Source organism: Lepus europaeus, chromosome 21, assembly GCF_033115175.1.
Source record: "Lepus europaeus isolate LE1 chromosome 21, mLepTim1.pri, whole genome shotgun sequence".
NCBI classification, from domain to species: domain Eukaryota; kingdom Metazoa; phylum Chordata; class Mammalia; order Lagomorpha; family Leporidae; genus Lepus; species Lepus europaeus.
The window spans coordinates 20,064,993-20,087,463 of NC_084847.1; positions in this window are offsets into that span (position 1 = coordinate 20,064,993).

Genomic DNA, 22,471 nt, shown 5'->3' on the forward strand with positions numbered 1-22,471 from the left:
AGCCTCCACATGTGGAGAAGGAAAACTGGACTGTCATAGACTTTCTGCATTTCAAAAGGAGAGGAGATCTCATTAAATCTATAGGATCTACTCTGAAGCCAACCAGATAGCTTTGGATGACTCAGAATTAAGATGATTTGCAGCTTACTTTCCCCATCCCCTTAGAGTTTCAGCTTATGGGCCACTTCTGAAGGGAGATCCCTCCTGCCCCCAGAGAGGGAGATTAAATCTCTTTATAACACATCATCTGAATTGGCTGGAAACAGTGCAAGTGGCAGATGCTGAACTCAAAACTATAAACAGAAAGAGAATTTCTCAAGTCACGTAACTGAGAAGACCATGTAGCATTCATGGATAGATCCATGGAGCATATGGGAGCTCAATCTAAATGACCAAGTTGGTCTGTGTCCCATCTTTCCTTAACTTTGCTGTCACCGCCTCTCCCCTCCTCTATCTCTCCTCTTCATTCTTCTTCCTTTTTTTCTTTATACTCTTCCTCCCTCTACCCTTCCTTTTCCACTTTCTTCCTTTCTTTTTTTGAAAACCTGTTTTTAGTGTTTTGTGCCACTGAAGTTCTAGTTGACATTAGCCTTATACCAAGTCACAGAGGTAGTGAAGCCATCACTTTCCCAGATCCGTGTATCCAACAACAAGGGAGACTCTAGTTTCTCATATGAAGTTCCCATCCCTGACCAATCATTTTACCAAGGGGAATGGCATACGCTTGGGTTGCTCTTGCCTAGTTTACTGCAGATCATGTGAAAGAAAGTTTCATTGTCTGGAAAGATAGGTTCTATTGTCTAAAGAAGGCAGGGAGGATGCTTGGCTTATGAAACACCAGGCTGCATTTCACAAAGCCTTGTTCTTCCTATTTAATCCATGTACGGTGAACTTAATGAAGTTTAAAATTCAAAGCCGTTATTTTCTTGCATGGTCCTTTTGCAAAATTTATAGAAGTAAAAATATATTTTCCCCCATAAACTTTTTAATTTAAGGTATACAAACTTCATGCATTTCATAAATAAGACTTTAGGAACATAGTGATTCTTCCCAATGTACCTGCCCTCCTACCTGTCTCCCACCCTTCTTCCTCTTCCCTCTCGTATTCCTATTCTTATTTTTGACTAAGATCTATTTTCAATTAACTCTATACATATATAATTAAATTTTTACTAAATAGAGTTCAACAAACAGGATGATGAAAACCAGTTTTTCTACAGTTTTCTCTTTTGATTTTTTCTATGATCCACTGTTCATTTAGGAGCATGTTGTTCAGTCTCCATGTGCTTGCATATGTTCTAGAGATTCTTGAGTTATTGATTTCCAGCTTCATTCTGTTGTGGTCAGAGAAAATGGATGATATGATTTCAATTTTTTTGAATTTGCTAAGACTTGCTTTATGGCCTAGCCTGTGGTGTATCCCAGAGAAAGTTCCATGCACTAGTGAGAAGAAGATATATTCTAAAACTGTAGAATGAAAAGTTCTGTAAATCTGTTAGGTTCATTTGGTCTATGGTATCAATTAACTGCTATTTCCTTGCTGAATTTCTGTCTGGTTGATCTGTCCATTGCTGAAAGTGGGGTGTTAAAGTCCCCCATTACTATTGTATGGGAGTCTATGTCTCCCTTTAGATACATTAATATTTCTTTTAAGTAGCCAGGTTTCCTGTAATTAGGTATCTAATCTTTGTCTATTTTGTCTAATCTTAGGATGGCTACACCAGCTCTTCTTTGGTTTCTGTTAGCATGGAATATCTTTTTCCATCCTTTCACTTTCAGTCTGCTTGTATATTTGTTGATGAGATGTGTTTCTTGTAGGCATCAAATAGATGGGTTTGTTTTTCAATCCATTCAGCCAGTCTGTGTCTTTTAACTGGAGAGTTGAGACCATTTACATTCCAGGTGACTATTGATAAGTAAAGACTTGGCCCTGCCATTTTTCCATAAATATTCCAATTGTTTACTTTTAATTTCCTTTGTACTTTTACTGGGAGATTTTCTGCCTTCACCTTTTTCTCATAGTGATGACCATGTTTCTGTGTGGAGCACATCCTTAAGCATCTTTTGTGATGCTGGATGAGGAGTGACAAATTCTTTCACTTTCTGTTTGTTATGGAAGATCTTCATGCCTAAGTGAGAGCTTTGCAGGATACAGTATTCTGGATTGACAATTTTTTTCTATTAAGACTTGATATATATCATGCCATTCTCTCCTAGCCTGTAGGGTTTCTGGTGAGAAGTCAGCTGTGAGTCTAATTGAAGATCCTCTGAAATTAATCTGGCATTTCTCTGGTGCACATTTTAAAACCTTTTCTTTATGTTTTACTGTGGAGAATTTGATTACAGTGTGTCGTGATGAAGTTTCTGGTCATGTCTACTAGGAGTTTTATGTAATTCCTGTACTTGGATGTCCCTCTCTTTATCCAAATTGGGGAAGTTTTCTGTAATTATTTCACTAAAAAGATCTTCTATTCCATTCTCTCTTTCCATGCCTTCAGGAACTCTTATAGCCTGTATGTTGGGTCATTTGATAGTATTCTACTAATCTCCAACACTTTTTTTTTTTAGTTTTCTAATTTCTTCTATTTTTGTCTGACTGCAAAATTTCCAGAGATTTGTCTTCTAACTCAGATATTCTTTCTTCTGCCTCACTGAGTCTGTTCTTAAGTCTTTCTACCACATTTTTTATTTGATCTATTGAATTCTTCATTTCCAATATTTCATTTTGATTTCACTTTAAAATTTTAATTTCATGGGAAAAATTTTCATTCATGTCACATATGGGTTTCTTTAATTAGTGGATTTACTTCTGATTAGTTCTAAGTAATCCTATGATCAATTTTTTGAATTCCACTTCTGGCATTTCTTTTTTTTTTTTTTTTTTTTTTTTGACAGGCAGAGTGGACAGTGAGAGAGAGAGAGACAGAGAGAAAGGTCTTCCTTTGCCGTTGGTTCACCCTCCAATGGCCGCCGCGGCCAGCGCATCGCACTGATCCGAAGGCAGGAGCCAGGTGCTTCTCCTGGTCTCCCATGCGGGTGCAGGGCCCAAGGACTTGGGCCATCCTCCACTGCCTTCCCAGGCCATAGCAGAGAGCTGGCCTGGAAGAGGGGCAACCGGGACAGAATCCGGCGCCCCGACCGGGACTAGAACCCGGTGTGCCGGCGCCGCAAGGCGGAGGATTAGCCTGTTAAGCCACGGCACCGGCCTGGCATTTCTTCAATCTCTTCATTTTCACATTCTAGTATGGAAGTGCTGTTGAGTTCCTTTCGGGGCATCCTGTTGTCTTCCTTATTCTTGTTTCTTGAATTGCTATATTTATTTTTAGGCATTTGTGGAGATACTTGTTGGTTTTTTTTCTTTCCCTTTGATGGTTTTTATCTTTGGACTATGCCTTTTTATGGGCTGGTGGAGTGTCTGCTTTTTCAGTGAATACCCTAAGGTATGTGCTGGGTGTGGCCAGGGAGCTCTGTTCAGTGTTCTAGGGTGAGGGGAGTGTCCAAGGTGACACCCATATTGGGTGTGCGAAATCTCTCTTTTATCAGAGAGGTTTAAGCTGCTCTGTTGTGTGTTAGTCTCACACTCACTTCCTCTCCTCCAAGGAGGACCAGTGCCTGGGTGCTAGCCCCAGTGGGTACAATATTCACGCTGTCACAAGGATCTGTGCAGTCCTTGATGTGAGCACAGGTTCCACAGCAATGACCCTCACCAGCGAATCAGGGAGCCCTGAGCATGTGGAGCCACCCACAGTGACTTCCCAAAGACCCAGCCACACCCAGTGCCCTCATACGCAGTCACAGTGTTTTCACAATCCCAGCTCACAAGACTCCCTCAGTCACTGGCACCCAGCCTTCTGTCCAAACTCCCAGCCGGACTCAGGCGTCTCCTCTTGGCTGGTTGCTGGGCCTGTGGACACAAGCTAGTGTAGCTTTTACGAATGTCCACAATGGCACCTGCCCTCTCTTGGCTAGTACAGGATGCCAGTGCTGGGTGACTGGGGAGAGAGAAACATGCCCTCCCTTTTCCTCCTTTAGGTTGGCAGGTACACTGTCCCCCCAGGGCTCCAAACTGGACTCAGGCCAGGCTCTTTCCACAGCTTTATCGCCAGTGGCTTGGGCTGCTGCACTGGTCTCACCTCACTCTCCAAAGCTGGTGCTGAAGCTTGTGGTTGCTGGGCTCCCAAGTTGTGTGCATCCACAGCCTCTACAGAGATCTACAGTGTCTCTTTAATTTGTGTGGAGTTTCCTCTGCCGTTTTCTCCCTAACTCTTCCCTGAGATTGTACTCTCTCCACGTTTCTTAAACTACATTCCCCTAGATTAGAGCAATAAGCTCCCTCCCTATTCTTCTCCATCTGTTATACTCCAAATGCCAAAATACCTTTTAAAATATTTATTTGAAAGGCAGAGAGAGAGAAAGAGAGAGAGAGAGAAAGAGAGAGAGAGAGAGAGAGAGATCTTCCATCTGCTGGTTCACTCCTCAAATGGCTGAAATGGCTGGGGCTGTACCAGGCCAAAGCCAGGTGCCTGGAACTTCATCTGGATCTCCCATGTGCATGCAGGGACTCAAGGATTAGGCCATCTTCTGCTGCTTTCCTTGGTACATTAGCAGGGAGCTGGATGGGAAGTGGAGCATCTGGAACTTGAACCAGTGCCTGTATGGGATGCCAGTGTTGCGAGCAGCAGCTTAACCCACTGCATTTCTTTTTTTTATTGATTAATTTATTTGAAAGTCAGAGTTAGACAGAGAGAGAAGGAGAGGCAGAGAGAGAGGAGAGAGAGAGAGAGGTCTTCCATCCGTTGGTTCACTCCCTAGGTGGCCGCAATGGCTGGAGCTGTGACAATCTGAAGCCAAGAGCCAGGAGCTTATTCTGGGTCTCCCATGTGGGTGCAGGGGCCCAAGGACTTGGGCCATCCTCCACTGCTTTCCCAGGCCGTAGCAGAGAGCTGGATTGGAAGTGGAGCAGCCGGACTCGAACTAGCGCTCATATGAGATGCCGGCACTGCATGCAGCGGCTTTACCCACTATGCCACAGTGCTGGCCCCTGCATTCTTTATTCATTTGTTTTTTCTTGTTGTTGTTAGGACCATTAACATAAGATCTAACCTGTTAAGCTTTTCAGTGCAGAATACAGCATTGTCAACTAGAGGCACAATGTTGTACAGATGGTCTCTCATCTTGCATAATTGAAACTATATCCTAGCTGAAGAGCAGCTTCTCATTTTCCCCTCCCCTGTAACCTCTGGCAATCACTATTTTATTCTTTGTTTCTGAGTTTGACTGTTTTAACAACCTGTGTTAGTGGAGCCATGTAATACTTGTCCTTCTGTGATGAGTTATTTCACTTAACATAATGTCCTTCGGTTTTACTTTTTTATAGTATACCTGAAAAATATTTATTTATTTTATTTGAGGGAGGGAGAGAGAGAGAGAGAGAGAGAGAGAGAGAATGAGAATATCTTCAAACCCAAACTGGCTGAACAGACAGGGCTAGACCAGGCCAAAGCCAGAAGCCAGTAACTCCATTCAGGTCTCCCACTTGGATGACTGGAACCCAAGTAATTGGGCCAGCATCTGCTGCCTTCCAGGTACATTAGCAGGGAGCTGGGTTGGAAGCTCAGTGTAGCCATGACTTGAACCAGGCTTCGCTATGGGAAGCTTAACCTGTTGCACTGCAATGCCCGCCTGTGTCCCTCACTTTTGTCCAAGGTGTTACATATGGCAGGAGTTTCTTCTCTCATAGGTTGAATAATATTCCAGCACAGGTGTTCTCCTATACCACATTTCTTTATCCATTCATCTCTCGACGAACATGTAAGTTGTTTCCACACCTTGGCTGTGGCTGCAATGAACGTAGGAGTGTAAACATCTGTTTGAGATCCTGATTTCAATTCTCACGGTTATATATACCCAGAAGTAGGATTGCTGAATCAAATAGACCACAATAGCAGTAGGAGATTTCAGGACCCCATTTTCAATAATGAACAGAAAATCCAGACAGAAAATCAGCACAGAAATGGCAGACTTGAACAATGTTATAGACCAACTGGACTTGAGAGCCACAGACAGAACATTCTACCCAAAAACAGTGGTTTATTCATTCTCAATACATATTTACTATTTGCTGTGGAGGTAGCTGTGCAATATAACATTTACTGAATTATTACTTCTGTGCCAGACACTTATATCTGCTTTTATTTTTAGAATTCATTTTTTAAAAATTTACATATGCTTTTTTGGATATTCAGTTCTGGGAGTTTGACAAGTGCATAGACATTTAATTTTGTATCTTGTTTTGTATTCTTTTTTAAACAGAGGCTGTAATTCCTCCAAATTATATAAGCTTAGAGTCCCCTAAAACTTGACTATTATGGGCTCAACTTCCCTGTTTACTGGCGGCTTTCTCGTTAGACTCTCATCTTAGTCATCATTCAGTTTCCTCATCAGTTGTATTCTCTAGCATGATACCTGGCACACAGTAGGTGTTCAATGAACATATAAGGGAAAGCTCTTGGCCGGCTCCGTGGCTCAATAGGCTAATCCTCCTCCTGTGGTGCCAGTACCCCGGGTTCTAGGCCCAGTTGGGGCGCCAGATTCTGTCCTGGTTGCTCCTCTTCCAGTCCAGCTTTCTGCTGTGGCTCGGAAGTCCAGTGGAGGATGGCCCAAGACCTTGGGCCCTGCACCTGCATGGGAGACCCGGAGGAAGCACCTGGCTCCTGGCTTCAGATCGGCGCAACACACCACCCACAATGCGCCGGCTGTAGCAGCCACTTGGGGGGTGAACCAACAGAAAAAGGAAGACCTTTCTCTCTCTCTCTCTCTCTCTCTCTCTCTCTCTCTCACTATCTAACTCTGCCTGTCAAAAAAAAAAAAAAAAAAAGAGAGAGAGAGAGAGAGAGAGAGAGAGAAAGCTCTGTAGCTAAAGCAAAATTCTAAACTCTTTGGCCATCCTGGGACATGTGCAGACCCTGATTTAAAGAGTTAACATTGCTTGAACTGCCATGATGTGTGTTCCTGGGAGCATCTACAAGGGCCTCAGGTGCCTTCAGGTTGTTGTTTTTTTTTTTTTTTCTGTTTTTCTATTAGTAGGATTCCAGTATCTAGAACATCAAGCCCTATTTTCCCCAGCCCTACTTAGAAATTTTACCTTTTTTCCTGATTTTTCTGAGTGGGCCATTTAGAGTCCTGGTTTTCACATCTGGAGACCTGATTCTGAATCCTAGCCCTGTGGAAGGATTTTCTAATTTTGGATTTTTTTTTTTTTTTTTTTTTTTTTTTGTTAATTGCCTGACTGCCTTAATTGTCCATTGTGGAGGCCTAGACTTGGGAGACTTATTTGGACTTCTTTCCATTTCTTGGTTCCATGACTTTTTTTTTTTTTAAAAGATTTATTTATTCATTTGAAATGTGGAGTTACAGAGAGAGAGAGAGAGAGAGAGAGAGAGAGAATGCTCATAATATCGATGGATCTTCCATTCATCCACTGGTTTACTTTCTCAATGGCCACAACAGGTCTGGGCCAGGCTGAAGCCAGGAGCCAAGAGCTTCTTCTGGGTTTCCCACATGGGTGCAGGGGCCCAAGGACCTGGGCCATCCTCTGCTGCTTTCCCAGGTGCATTAGCAGGGAGCTGGATCAGAAGTGGAACAGCTGGGACTTGAACCAGTGCCCATATGGGCTGCCGGCGTTGCAGGCCATGGCTTTAATCCACTGTGTCACAGCATTGGCCCTGGATCCATGGCATTTTTAAAAAATAAATTGTATTGTGTATATTTGAGTAACCTATCCATCATCTCACATAGCTTTATTTTGTTTGCTTGATGAGCATAACTAGAATCTACTTTTTAACAAAAACTCTTAGCATAATATAATTTTATTTTATTTATTTATTTTTTAAAGACATTTATTTATTTGAAAGCATTACAGAGAGAGAAGGAGAGGCATAGAGAGAGGTCTTCCATCCGCTGGTTCACTTCTCAATTGGTTGAAACAGCTGGAGCTGCGCCGATCTGAAGCCAGGAGCCAGGAGCTTCTTCTGGGTCTCCCACATGGGTACATACTGCTTTCTCAGGCCATAGCAGAGAGCTGGATCAGAAGTGGAGCAGCCGGGACTTGAACCAGCACCCATATGGGATGCCAGCACTGCAGGCGGAGGCTTTACCCACTACACCGCAGTGCCGGCCCCAATATAATTTTATTAAAGTTAGTTCTTATGTTGTACATAAGATATGTAAGCATGCTCACGCCACACATCTGCTATTCTGTGTCCTTTGTCTTACGTCTCCCCACTTCCTCTGCCTGCCTCTGTGGTAACCTCTGTTTAACTCTCCAAGGTCCTCAAGTCCTCTGTTCTGCATCAAAGAGCCCTCATGTCACGTAGCTGTGAATTCACAACCCCATGCAGGATTTGCGAGGAATGTCATCTCCTTTCCTTTCCTTATTTCTGTTTTAAAAAGATTTATTTTATTTATTTGAAAGGCAGAGTGAGTGAGGGGGGAGGGGGAGGGGAAGGGAGAGGAGGGGAAGGTGAAGGAGAGAGAGAGAGAGAGAGAGAGAGAGAGAAAGAGAGAGATTGAGAATGAGAATATGAGTCTTTCATCTGCTGGTTCACTCCCCAAATAGCCACAAATTAGGAGCCTAGCACTCCATCTAGGTCTCCCACTTGGATGGTGGGGACCCAAGTGGTCCACCTTCCACTGCTTTCTCAGGTACATTAGCAGGCAGCTGTGACTCAAATCATCACTCTGATATGGGATGCCAGAGTTACAGACAGTGGGTTAACCTGCTATGCCACAAGGCCAGCCCTTAATTATTTTCTTAATTCCACATTGAACCAGCCATGTGCCTTGCTGATACACAACTGTGTGTTATCTTTATTGGAGGTCACTCTACTCGTCCAGCTCACTTTGGAATTACAGAATTTTAAGTGGAGTAAAATACTTGAGGAGGTCTCTTCTGGTCTTGGTCAGTACTCCTGATCTGTGCTAAGTCCATGTGATATGTTGAAACTATGACACTTGGCTTCTGTTATGTGCCTGTTACATGTGATCATTTTCTCTAGTGCTGAAAGTCCAGTTTGCTGAATCCCCAGGCTCCCTGACCCGCCATGTAGTCTTTCACTGCAAAGTCCTGCCAAGTCTTGCAGGTTCTGTTGGGGTGTGAGTTAGCAACCAGACCTGTTCCTGAGGATCCCATCTGTTTCCCTGTGTGGTGGGACCTTTTTCCTCTTGATGTTTCCTCCTTTAGCGCCCACCTTTGGGCACCCATCAATCTTCTTTCCTTCTCCAGGATACCTAGAGTCACCTTCTTGTTAGTCTGATGTTTTTGTAAGAGCCAGGGGGGCAGGGAGATGCTTTCAGGAATGTTGGCTTTCTGCTTTACAAACACTGAAGAAAGGACAAACATAGGCCTGGCTTGTTTCTTAGGATAAGAGAGAAGTTCAGGTTCCAGAGCACAAATGCACACTTGCTCTTGTAACTCTCAATGTATGAATATCTCAATTCATCCCACCATAATAGTAAACTGGAATGCAATGGATCTCTGGCATCAAATAATTCCAGAAACCACTGTGGTACAACTTCTCAGGACCTCAGGGCCTGCAGGCAGAGGGTCCCTAAATCCCCTTGGCTGTGTCAGGAAGGATATCTCTGTTGATCAGGAGGAAAACTTCTTGCAAACCCAACAGGTACACACCTTTTAAGGTAAACATCTGCACAGGCCTGTGGAATGTTCCAGAACCTTTATTATGTCTTTTTTTTTTTAAAAAAAGATTTATTTATTTATTTATTTGAAAGGCGGAGTTACAGAGAGCAGAGGCAGAGAGAGACAGACAGTTGGAGAGAGATCTTCCATCTGCTGATTTACTCCCCAGATGTCTACAACAGCTGGGGCTAGGACAGGCCAAAGCCAGGAACCCAGAACTCAATCCATGTCTTCTTTTTTAAATTTTTATTCTTTTTTTTTTTAAATTGATGACAGGCAGAGTGGACAGTGAGAGAGAGAGACAGAAAGGTCTTCACCCTCCAATGGCCGCCGCGGCCGGCGTGCTGCGGCTGGCGCACTGCGCCGATCCAAAGGCAGGAACCAGGTGCTTCTCCTGGTCTCCCATGGGGTGCAGGGCCCAAGCACTTGGGCCATCCTCCACTGCACTCCTGGGCCACAGCAGAGAGCTGGCCTGGAAGAGGGGCAACTGGGATAGAATCCGGCGCCCCAGCTGGGACTAGAACCCGGTGTGCCACGGCGCCGGCCAATCCATGTCTTCTACTTGGGTGGCAGGGACCCAGGTACTTGAGCCCTTATCTGCTGCATCTCAGGGTGCACGTTAGCAGGAGGCAGAGGAGTTAGAAGCAGAGCCTGGACTTGAATTCTGGGATTCAGATATGGGATGTGGGGGTCCCAAGTGGTGCACTGACCACTGCATCAAACTCCTGCCCTTCCAGAGCCTATCTCTTAGCAGTAATTGGAGTTTGATAAGATGGTGGCTTACTGACCAGACATATTCCTATTTAAAGGCTGTGCAGTCTGATTCTCCTTATGAGGTAGACCAGATTGCATGCATGCATCTCTCCACAGGGAAGATTTAGCTTAATTTGGATATCAGACAGATCGGGCCCCATAGACATCTCCTGAGCAACTTCAGGGTGTCAAGTTCTGAAAGGTTCAAAGGGCCTCAAGGAACTCCTGGTGTAATGGGGAAAACAGCACCAAACTTTTATAGTCCAAGGTGATAAAATATATATAAAAGGCTCCGAGAGCATAGCAGAAGAGCCAGTAGAAAATTCAGAGAGGAAATGACGTTACTTTGGGTTGTGAAGGACACATAAATATTTTCCAGGTGGGGATGAGTGACAGAGGGCATTCCTGGAAGAGGAACAGCAGAGCAAAGGCACAGGGCAGATCCTTGCTGTGGGTGAGCATGTGTGCACCAGTGCGTGCCTTGGGAAACAGGGAGTAGGAGCTGGTCAGATTGATTTTGGAGGAGAACTGCAAGAAGTAGAAGTTGTTTCTCTAAATCTAACCCGGTTTTATGACTAGCAAGTAAATCTTCTGTCTAGCCGGCGCCGCGGCGCACTAGGCTAATCCTCCGCCTTGCGGCGCCGGCACACCGGGTTCTAGTCCCGGTCGGGGCACTGATCCTGTCCCGGTTGCCCCTCTTCCAGGCCAGCTCTCTGCTGTGGCCAGGGAGTGCAGTGGAGGATGGCCCAAGTGCTTGGGCCCTGCACGCCATGGGAGACCAGGATAAGCCCCTGGCTCCTGCCATCGGATCAGCGCGGTGCGCCGGTCGCAGCGCGCCTACCGCGGCGGCCATTGGAGGGTGAACCAATGGCAAAAGGAAGACCTTTCTGTCTCTCTCTCTCACTGTCCACTCTGCCTGTCAAAAAAAAAAAAATCTTCTGTCTACCATTTCAAATACAGATACCATGATGCTGACATCACAAACATTTGTTGTGCTCTTCCCATGTAAGGAGCTAAGTGTATTGTAGGGATTATTTCATTTGATTCTTACAATATCCCATGAGTAGGTTCTACTGTTGTCTTCATCTTATAGTTGTTCTCTGTGTTCACACATGTATTCTCTACTGTTGCAAAATTCCAAGTATCTAAGAAACTTACAAATCCCTGTGTGACTCCTAGAGAGTCACATAGTTATTTTTTTTCATTTTCTTTATCATTTTTAGAGGAAATAAAAAGCACTGCTTTGGGGCCAATTGAAGTGACCCAGCATGGTGTCCACTTAAACCTGTTGCTATACCACAGGACACTTTGACCTCATCATTTTGGCCTCTCTTTTTGAGGAGAATTGCTCCTGTTCTTTTGACTGAGAACATTTTGAATTCAAGACCTTTAATTAGAATTATATCAACTTAGATGGACTTTCCATAGAGAAAATGTTTTCTAGAGTGAATTCCATTAAGCCAATTTAATCTCTTGATCAATTTTGTACATAGCACCGTTAGACTGTTTCCAAAAATGTTAACTCTACTGAAATTATTGTCATTTAGATCAATTCTTGTCCAATTAAGACCTGAGACAAAATTTGATGTATTGATTATTGTCCATATAAAATGTTATTGATCTTGGCTCCCATTTGTGTAGTAGTCATTATTTCTATCAAGTCTTTCCCCCCCCCCCCGGGTCAAAATTTACACATTGAAATTTTTTAAGAAAGAAAGTGGGACTCTGTTGCCAAATTGTACTGAGTAGGTTAGCAGTAGGTTAAAAATCATGCCTATTAAGAACTGAATGAAAATAATGATACTTTGTATTCATTTCTTTTGGGAAAATTGTAACATTTTTTATGCACATGTATTTGCAACAGAGGAGAAACAGAGGAGGAGGAGAATGGAAAGGAAATAAGAGAGCAAGAGAGATACTGAGAGGGCATAATATTTAGAGAAAGGAATATATATTGTTTGCAGAGCTCTCCACTGTATTTTGGAATCTAAACGTCCAAGAGGTCAAAATGGACAGGATATGAGAGTAGCATTTACCACTGGGGCTGAGAAAGGTTGTCCTGAGCAGGGGCAGGAGCTGAGACACCCATAACCCTTAGGAAGGAGCCTGGAGGAAGAGTCTGAACCCTGAAGGAGCATCAGAGGCAGCATCCAGATACTGGTGACAGACACGGCTCCCTGGATGTGCTGAAACACAGAGCGAGGAAACCCTAACCTTACCCCTTTCTGCACATTATCACCAGCATCACTTGAAGTCATCTGCAGCTGAAGGTCATGGACTTCTGACGTCTTCCTAGTTTTCAAGACTGGATGCCATTGCTATGGTTTTTTCGCTGTATCTTGTAAATCTAGGAGTGAAGAGGACCAGTTCCTTCCAGGGCCTCCTTTTAAACAAATATTTATTTGAGGGAGAGAGAGAGAGAGCGAGCAAGCGAGCTGGTTTCTATCCCCCCCCCCCAACCCCCTACCCTGATGCCCCCAGTGGACCCTGGCTGGGGCTAAAGCTGGGATCTGGAAACCCAATCCAGATCTTCCACGTGGGTGGCAGAAACTCACTCACTAGAGCCATCAGCACTGCCTCCCAGGGGCTGTATTGGCAGGAGGCTAGAGTCTGAAGCCAGAGCTAGGTGTTGAACCTAGGTACTCTGATATGTGATATGGGCATCCTAGTCCAAACACCCACCTCCAGCACCTCCTTTTAAAATGAATAACCCTCATTTTTAAATAATCCTTCACAACTTGATGCCCACCCTCAAGCCTCCACTCTCACACTCCATTCCCTTGTATGCTTTACTAGAACTTTTACTGTGTGCGGAGATCTTTGATGCTTCTATGTTTGTCCTCATGTCAGCTTTGCATGAAATTCCACTTCATGCCCTTAGCCCTAAGAAACTCGTATCCTTCCCAAAGGGACTTTCTCTTCTGTGAATTAAGTAGAGGGACAGAAGAGATATGGGAGGGGGAGGCTGTTTAGAGTGTGAAGCGCAGAGGTGACTGGGCCACCTGTGTGCTGGGGGCAGACAGATGAGGGTTTGCAGATAATAAGGGACCGAGAGGGATAGTAAGAGAAACAGGTTATTGGGAAACATTGGAGAAATAGGGTGGTCTGGGAGAGGCTAGGGAAGGCTTAAGCTTAGACTTGGACTTGGACTTAGTTTAGGAACTGTGAGGGAATGAATGAAGACTCAAGCAGTAGAGATTAGGGTTAGGGATGGTCAGTAGTGGCCCCCTCTGTACTTAACAGTACTTCCGTGTGAGACCCAAATGCAGCCCTGAATGCATTCGGTACTTGGTGTGGTCTCTCTTGCCCCCTGCAGTCTGTGAGCTCCTTTCTCAGTCTTGGAACATGGTTGGGAGGAATATGCAAGGACTGAGCCTCCATTCATTGGAGGGGAAGGGGGCAACTCTGGTTAGACAGGGTGGAGGAGCTGATAGGCAGGGCCCCTCCAGTCTCTTCGGAAGGCAGCTGCTCATTTCCCCCCAGGACAATGCTCAGTGCTTTCATCTGCAGTTACTTTTATCTGGAGTTATAAATCCAGCTGCTGCGGCGGCAGGGGTGGGGGTGTGTGCACTTGGAGAACAAAGTGTCTTGTGGCTCCTGACCCTGTGTTACCTCAGGTAAGCCACATGGTCTTTCTAGCCTCAGAGTCTACATCTTAAAAATGGGCATCATAGTTCTTTTAGGGCCGTTGTGATAAGTAAATGTGGTTCAATACATTCAGTGTTTATTTTTTCTATTTAGACTTCAATTAAGTGTCAATTGATTTTTGTGTCTGCTATAAGATTGCAATTTAACTTAATTTTTTCTTGAGTGAATAGACAATTGTACCACAACAGCATTTATTGAATAGCTCCCTCCTGCTTTCAGCAATGAGAAATTTCATTTTTATCAGACGCTGAATTCTGATCTATTTCTGGAGTCTCAAATTGTGCTCCATTCATACATAGGCCTATTCCTGGACTAGTATTATATTGTTTTGCCATTATGAGTTCGTAATATGTTGTGATATGTGGTCCCTTACTGTTATTCTTCTATCTCAAGAATTTATTGACTATTGTTAGGCATACAATTTTTTCCCCCAGATGAAACCTTTTATAGAATTACTAAGTTCCAAGAATATTGGGCTCCATTGTAACCATTTACAGTCTACTCACAGATTCAAGGATGAATGGCCTCTCTTTAGAATAGTGACTTTTCCTAATTAGAAGAATGGCATATGTTTCAATTAGGTTTTCTTTTTTGACTTTTCATTTTTTTAAAGATTTATTTATTTATTTATTTGAGAGGCAGAATTAGAGAGAGAGAGGGAGAGACAGAGAGAGAGGTCTCCCACTTGCTGGTTTATTTCCCAAATGGCTGCGATGGCCGGAGCTGGGCCAATCTGAAGCCAGAATCTCCCTGGTCTTCCATGTGGGTACAGGCGCCAAGCACTAGAGCTGTCTCTGCTGCTTTCCCAGACCATTAGCAGAGAGCTGGATCTGAAGTAGAGCAGCTGGGACATGAACTGGCACCCATATGGGATGCTTGTGCGTAGGCAGAGGCTTAATCTGCTATGCCACAGCACCGGCCCCAGGCTTTTGATTTTTTATAAAGAGTTCTTTCGTGTTTCTAGCCAAAAGTTCTCCTGGGGGGTGAGCATTGGAGACAAAGGCATCCCATATCACAGTGCCTGGGATTGAGTCCTGGCTCTGCCTCCTGTTCCCAGCCTCCTGCTAATGCACACCCCAGGAAGCAGCAGGTGATGGTGCAAGTACTTGGTCCCTGCCATCCACATGGGAGATTGGGTTGAGATCCCAGCTCCTTGCTTTGGCTCTAGCTGGGCACCATTGTGGCTATTTGGAGGAATGAACCAGCACATGGGAGCTCTCTCTCTGTAACTTTCAAATAAAATGAAAAAGAAAAAAGTTCTGGGTAACATATGTTATGAATGGTATCTTCATTTTGCTTTCCAACTAGATACGTAACAAACCCGTGTTGAACAGTGATTCTGTCTCGCACCACGTTCCTTCTCTCGCAAACAATCATCACAGGAGCCACCAGGTGATGACTTTGTATGACTTTGCTTCCTGGGAACATTTAGCGAGGTCAAGAGAGGATACCATTGCATGGCCAGGTGCACCCTCTCTGGGACTGGCAGGATTATGCAGACAGCTGGGCTCTTCTGACCTCACTAGGGTCTCGGAAGCAAGGCTCAGGAATGGAAAAGGAATCAGAGAAAAACTGTCCTTTGATCCTGGGTAAGGAAGATGGCTTTCAGAAACAAGGGATGCATCTTTTTGCAGCTAACTTTGAATCTAAGGGGCCACCTAATCAAAATCTTCAATTCAGGCCGAGCGTGAGCCACAACAGTTAAGTCAACAAAAGCAGCCAGGTGTGGAATAGAACACGGAGCTTTTTTGTGGCAAGGATGGAGGGAGGTTGGTGCTGGCAGCTGTGAGCTCATGTGCAGTTAAGGTAAGCAGTCAGTTTGAACACCACAGAGAGGAGTCAGCAGGTAACAGGCAAGATTAGAAGTGACATTTGTCTAACTTTGAAGACAGGTCCTTTCTCCTATCAAGGACATCCCCAGGTACCTCTGTCTCCTTATTCCCTTATAGACATTTGCCTCTATTTCCTTTCCTTCTTCCACTTGTCCTCCATCCACCTCTCTCTTTCTTCCATCTTCTGTTTAACCCCCTACTCTGTTACTTTATTTTGATGGTATAAGTTGACCAGGAGGCTCCCCAGTTCCCAAAGTAGGGGACAGCCCCTTAGACAGGAGAGAAACATCTTCTTCCTCCTTTATCTCACGTCTGCTCCCTCCTAGGTGGCTTTGTATAAAAGCTTTGGGCCAACGGTAGCATCAGATTGTTGCACAAATGACAGCATAAAGATAGCCTCATCACCCAGAATAACAAATATGCACACTCTGTTCATCTCCTGCAATGTCCTGTATGAGCTGAGCCTTTCCATCTAATTCTAGGCAGATGGTGCAATTTTCTTGTCCTTTCTCATGCTCATGGGGATAAGGGTGCTGTCTTTTTAACTGTACTCTTTGCTTCACATTGTAATTGTTTCGGTTACCCTGACACTTGATAGAACATCTGTAATTAACATGTCACTCATGGTGGCACAAAGGAGGGGGGTAACATGGAGGGATTTTTTTTTATTGAGATAGAAATTTAACAACCCATTCAAAGACTCTTTGAGCACTTCCTATGCACAAATTATTGCTTAGGACTGGGGCTGCAGAGCTGAGCAAATGATCCTTAGCTTCAGGAGATAGCAGACAGCAATTGTCAAAAGAGGACAATGCAACGTGGTTAATGTGATAAGGAAAATGTTCACAAAAGTCTCTGACAATAGGTTGGAGTTAGAGAAAATGTATTTGCAGTACATTTGATAGATAAAACTGTACAATGAGCTCTCACACAGGAGCCATAGGCTAACCCCCAACAGGAAAATGGAAAAAGGAAAAATAGAGATCATCAAGGTGGCCAATAATTGTATGTTCATAAGAATGAAATACCATGGTGAGTATTTTGCTGCAGTGGGTTAAGCCGTCATTTAGGATCCCCGCATCTTACACTGGAGCACTTGGGATTGAGTTCTGCCGCTGCTTCCAATCCAGCTTCCTGCTAATGTGTACCCTGGGAGGCAGTAGGTGATGGCTCAAGTACTTGAGTCCTACCACCCACATGGGAGCCCTGCATGGAATTCCTGGTTCTTGACTTTGGCCTGTCTCTGCCCTGGCTGATGCAGGCATTTGGAGAGTAAATCAGCAGATAGAAGATCTCTCTGTTTCTCCCTGTCTTTTTGTCACTCTGCCTTTCAAATAAATAAGCCAACAAATGAACAAATAAATAAGTAAAATGAGATACTATTTTACCACTGCTAGACTGGCAAAAAACAAACAAACAAACAAAAAACCCAAACCCTCTAGAGCTGGCAAAGGTGCTGGCATAAATGTGTATTCTCATATACCACTGGCAGAAATGTGATATTGGGGGCCATATTCATTCACTGTAAATACATATACTGTCTGTCTTGATATGTCCTATTTTTGGTAACCCATCCCATGTAAAGGCAATAAAATGAGAAACAAATAATCATGACCTTTTAATGTTGACTCAGGTTTATGACTGCTGGAGCATATCTATTAGATATTATAAATCAGAGGAATGGGTGACGTAGAAAGGTTTATAATATGGTACTTCTTTTAGGTAAGAATAATCACAAAACCTGTGTTGTGTGTGTGTGTAATTGGGTATGAAGAGTGAGTGAAAGGATATACTCCAGGCTGTTAACACCAATGACTTTTGTGGAAAAGGAGAGATATTAAGAAAAGACTATGTTTTCTTTATAAGTTTTTTTTTTTTTTTTTTTTAACAGGCAGAGTGGACAGTGAGAGAGAGAGACAGAGAGAAAGGTCTTCCTTTTCCGTTGGTTCACCCTCCAATGGCCGCCGTGGCCAGCGTGCTTCAGCCGTTGCACCGTGCTGATCCGAAGCCAGGAGCCAGGTGCTTCTCCTGGTCTCCCATGCGGGTGCAGGGCCCAAGGACTTGGGCCATCTTCTACTGCTTTCCCAGGCCATAGCAGAGAGCTGGACAGGAAGAGGGGCAGCCAGGACTAGAAATGGCACCCTTATGGGATGCTGGTGCTTCAGGCCAGGGCGTTAACCTGCTGCACCACAGCGCCAGCCCCACCTAATTTTCTTTTCATTGCATCTATTCCCTACTTGGGACTGAAGAATCCAACAACCCAGACATGTTAATGAGAGAAGAAAAACAATGCCCCAATAAAAGCTTGGTAATTTTTGCCAAAGAACCAAGAAAACAGCAACCTAGCAAGACAGAAAACTTCAGAGAATCACCACTTGTCTATGGTCAGACGCCACAGAAAAATTGTAGCCCCATCCCTAAGCACTAGCAAAGGCTGAGTAAGGAGCTTTGACTTCCACTTTTGTGAGACTCTTAACAAGCTACAAGTCCCCAGCAGTGGGGTGGTAACAGAGAAGGCAGACTAGGGAGCTGTGACTTTGTCTTCCAGGGGTGGGGAACTTCTGGCCTACAGGCCATATAAGGCCTGAAGAATCATTCAGTCTGGCCCTGCCAAGGCAACCATAGATGGGACTTGAAATTCAATGAATCTATAGCATACTGATTTTGAAGTTGAAAATTTTGTATGAATAATGAATGATGTTATCGATATCCAAATGGCCCCTGGCAGAAAAAGGTTTCCTACCCCTGCCGGGAAGCAAGACTCCCCACTCCCACCTTGGAGCTTCAACAGGCTTCAATGTGGAAAGCCTGGATTCCATTCCACCCCTACCTGGCAGTATTAAGATGCCCTCCTCTTTCCCCTCTGGGGTCACTAGTACTTCCATAACAAAACACCTGAGTCTGGGTCATTTATAAAGAACAGAAATTTGCTTTCTACAGTTCTGGAAGCTGGGTACTCTCAGATGGAGGCAGGTACAGGTTCAGCTGTTGGATGAGTGCTACCTCCTGCAGAGGGGAGGAGCAATGTGTCTTCACATGGTGGAAGGGAGAAAGGAAAGCCAGCCACATGTGATGTGGAGTCTCTTTTATAAGGGACTTAATTCCAATAATGAGAGAGGGGCCCTCAAGGGCTAATTGTTGATTAAAGACCCATCTCTTCATGCTATCACACTGGAGGGTACACGGTACACATTCAAACCCTAGCAAGAGGGGTGTAAGAGAATGCCTAGTGGAGGGTCCTGACCTTTGACATTGCCACTTCTATCAGAGTGTCAATGGAGACCATGAGAGGCTTGTAGGAACTCTTACCTCCAACAGTAATGAGAAACGGATGTCAGTGAAGACTGAATAAGGAAACTGTATTCCCAGTACCATCTTGGGAATGAGTCGGTGTACCATCTTTTGTCTCTGGAGAGATACTAATAAAATACAATTAAAACAGCAGGTTAAAATAAGATCCAAAGTCTGATAATACAAACATGTCCAGTTTTCAATTGAAAATTCCTCATCATATCAAGACCCAGGAAGATCACAAACCGAATGAAAAGACAGTTAATGTCAACAGCAAGATGCTAGAGATGTTAGAATTGTCTGGCAGATACTTTGAGGCAGCCAGGATAAAAATGCTTCAACAGCAATCATAGACATTCTTGAGACAAATGAAAAAAATAGACTCAAAAAATAAATAAATAAAAGGTCTCAGCAAAGAAGCAGCAGCCGTAAAGGAGAACCAAATGGACACAACAGAGCAGAAACTGCAGTTGCTGAGACACAAAACTCAGTGGATGGGCTAACAGCAGAGTGGAGGGCACGGAAGGATCCGTAAATCAGAAGACAGAAGAGGGGCCGGCATTGTGACACGGTGGCTTAAGCCACTGCCTCCAATGCTGGCATCCCAAATGAACACCCATTCAAGTTCTGGCTGCTTCACTTCTGATCCAGCTCCCTGCTAATGCACCTGGGGAAGCCACAGATGATGGCCCAAGTGCTTGGGAGACATGGATGGAGTTCCAGGCTTCTGGTTTTGGCCTGGCCCAGCTCTGGCCGTTGTGACCCATTTGGGGAGTGAACCAGTGGATAGGAGATCTTTCTCTTTTTCTGTCTCTCCCTCTGCATAACTCTGCCTTTCAAATACATTTTAAAAAGAAGATAGAATAATAGAAACTTCCCAATCTGAACAAAAAATAAAATGGACTGAGAGAAATGAACAGGACCTCAGGAACCTGCAGGATTTGGACTATTATAATACAAGGCATCTAACATTGATGACGTGAGAGTCACAGAAAGAATAGAAAGAGGATAGGACAAAGAAATGTACTTGAAGAAATAATGGCTAAAACTTCTCAATTTGGCAAAAGTCATAAACCAGCACATTTAATAAGCTGACTGAAAATCTCAAAGGGTAAGAAATCCATGCCAAGACACATTAAACTTCTGAAAAAGAAAGACAAAAAATCTTGAAAGCAACCAGAGAAAAATGACAATTTTTTTTCTATAGGGGTAAAATAATTCAAATAATGTGTACTTTAATTAGAAACTGTGGAAGCCAGAAAGAGGTAGCACAATGTATTTTTTTTAAAGTTGAAATAAAGAAACTGACCATCTAGAATTCTATACCTAGTTAAAATATCTTTCAGAATATAGAGAAAATTAGACATTTTTAGCAAAATGAAAAAATAAGAAAATTTGTTCCCAACAGACTTTCTTAAAAATAATGGCTAAAGGCGGATAGGATGGGAAGAATCACTGTGTTCCTAAAGTTGTATTTATGAAATGCATGGCATTTGTATGCCTTAAATAGAAGATTTCTGGGTAAAAAAATAAAAAATAACATGGAGGGATAGGTGTTTGGTGCAGAGATTAAGTTGCTGCTTGGGATACCCACAATCCGTATTGGAGTGCCTGGTTCAAATCTTAGCTACTCAGCTTCCATCCAGACTCCTACTAATGCTCACTCTGGGAGGCAGCAGATGGTGGCTCCGTTCTTAGGTGCCTGCCACCCATCTGGGAGACCCGGATGGACTTTTGTGCTCCTGGCTTCACCCTGGCAAAGCCCCAGGCTGTTGCAAGTGTTTGTGAGTGAGCCAGTAGATCCAAGATCTCTCTCTCTCTGCCTTTCAAATACAATGAAAAAATAAATAAAAATTTAAAAAATAATATAGACCCCTCCCCAAAAAAGAAATTTCTGTAAACAGAAAAGACATGATAAAAGAAAGAATCTTGGGATATTACAAAAAAAGAAAGACTATGGTAAACAAAAATATGGAGAAACATATTTTATTTGTTCAGTTTTCTCAATCATGTTTGACAACTGAAGCAAAATTTATAACATTATTGGATGTGGTTATAAAAACACATAAAGCTGGTGCTGCGGCTCAATAGGCCAATTCTCCACCTGCGGCACCGGCACCCCGGGTTCTAGTCCCAGTCGGGGTGCAGGATTCTATCCCGGTTGCTCCTCTTCCAGTCCAGCTCTCTGCTGTGGCCCGGGAGTGCAGTGGAGGATGGCCCAAGTGCTTGGGCCCTGCACCCACATGGGAGACCAGGAGGAAGCACCTGACTCCTGGCTTCGGATCAGCACGGTGCGCTGGCCTCATTGCGCCGGCCACAGCGGCCACTGGGGGGTGAAGCAAGGGAAAAGGAAGACCTTTCTCTCTGTCTCTCTCTCTCACTGTCCACTCTGCCTTTCAAAAAATAAACAAACAAACAAATAAACACATAAAGTGTTCTCCCTGATTGGTGACAACTGTCCGAACACCAAAAAGGAAACCTGTTGAAGCGAAATGGACACTATGAGAAATGGTGACTTGATCAGCCCTTGTCCTGACTGTTGATGAACAACTTAATACTTCATCCCTTTTAGTATTTTTTTGTCCTACTTAATACTATTGGTTGAACTCTGTAATTAACACACAATTATTCTTAGGTGTTTAAATTTAACTGAAAAGTGATCTCTGTTAAATATAAGAGTGGGAATAAGAGAGGGAGGAGATATACAATTTGGGACATGCTCAATCTGACTTGCCCCAAACGGTAGAGTTAGAAACGTGCCAGGGGATTCCAGTACAATCCTATCAAGGTGGCATGTACCAGTGCCGTCTCACTAGTCCAAGTGATCAATTTCTGTTCACGGTTGATCATAATGATAGGTCTAAGAGTCAAAGAGATCACATAAACAAGACTAGTGTCTGCTAATACTATCTGATAAAATTAAGGAGAGAACGATCCAACATGGGAAGCAGACTCATAGAATGGCAGATGCCCTAGACAGCATTCTGGCCTCAGAATTAGCCCTTAAGGCATTCAGATCTGGCTGAAGAGCCCATGATAGTATTTTTTTGACAGGCAGAGTGGATAGTGAGAGAGAGAGAGAGAGAAAGGTCTTCTTTTGCCGTTGGTTCACCCTCCATTGGCCGCCGCGGCTGGCGTGCTGCAGCCGGCACACCGCGCTGATCCAAAGGCAGGAGCCAGGTGCTTCTCCTGGTCTCCCATGCAGGTGCAGGGCCCAAGTACTTGGGCCACCCTCCACTGCACTCCCGGG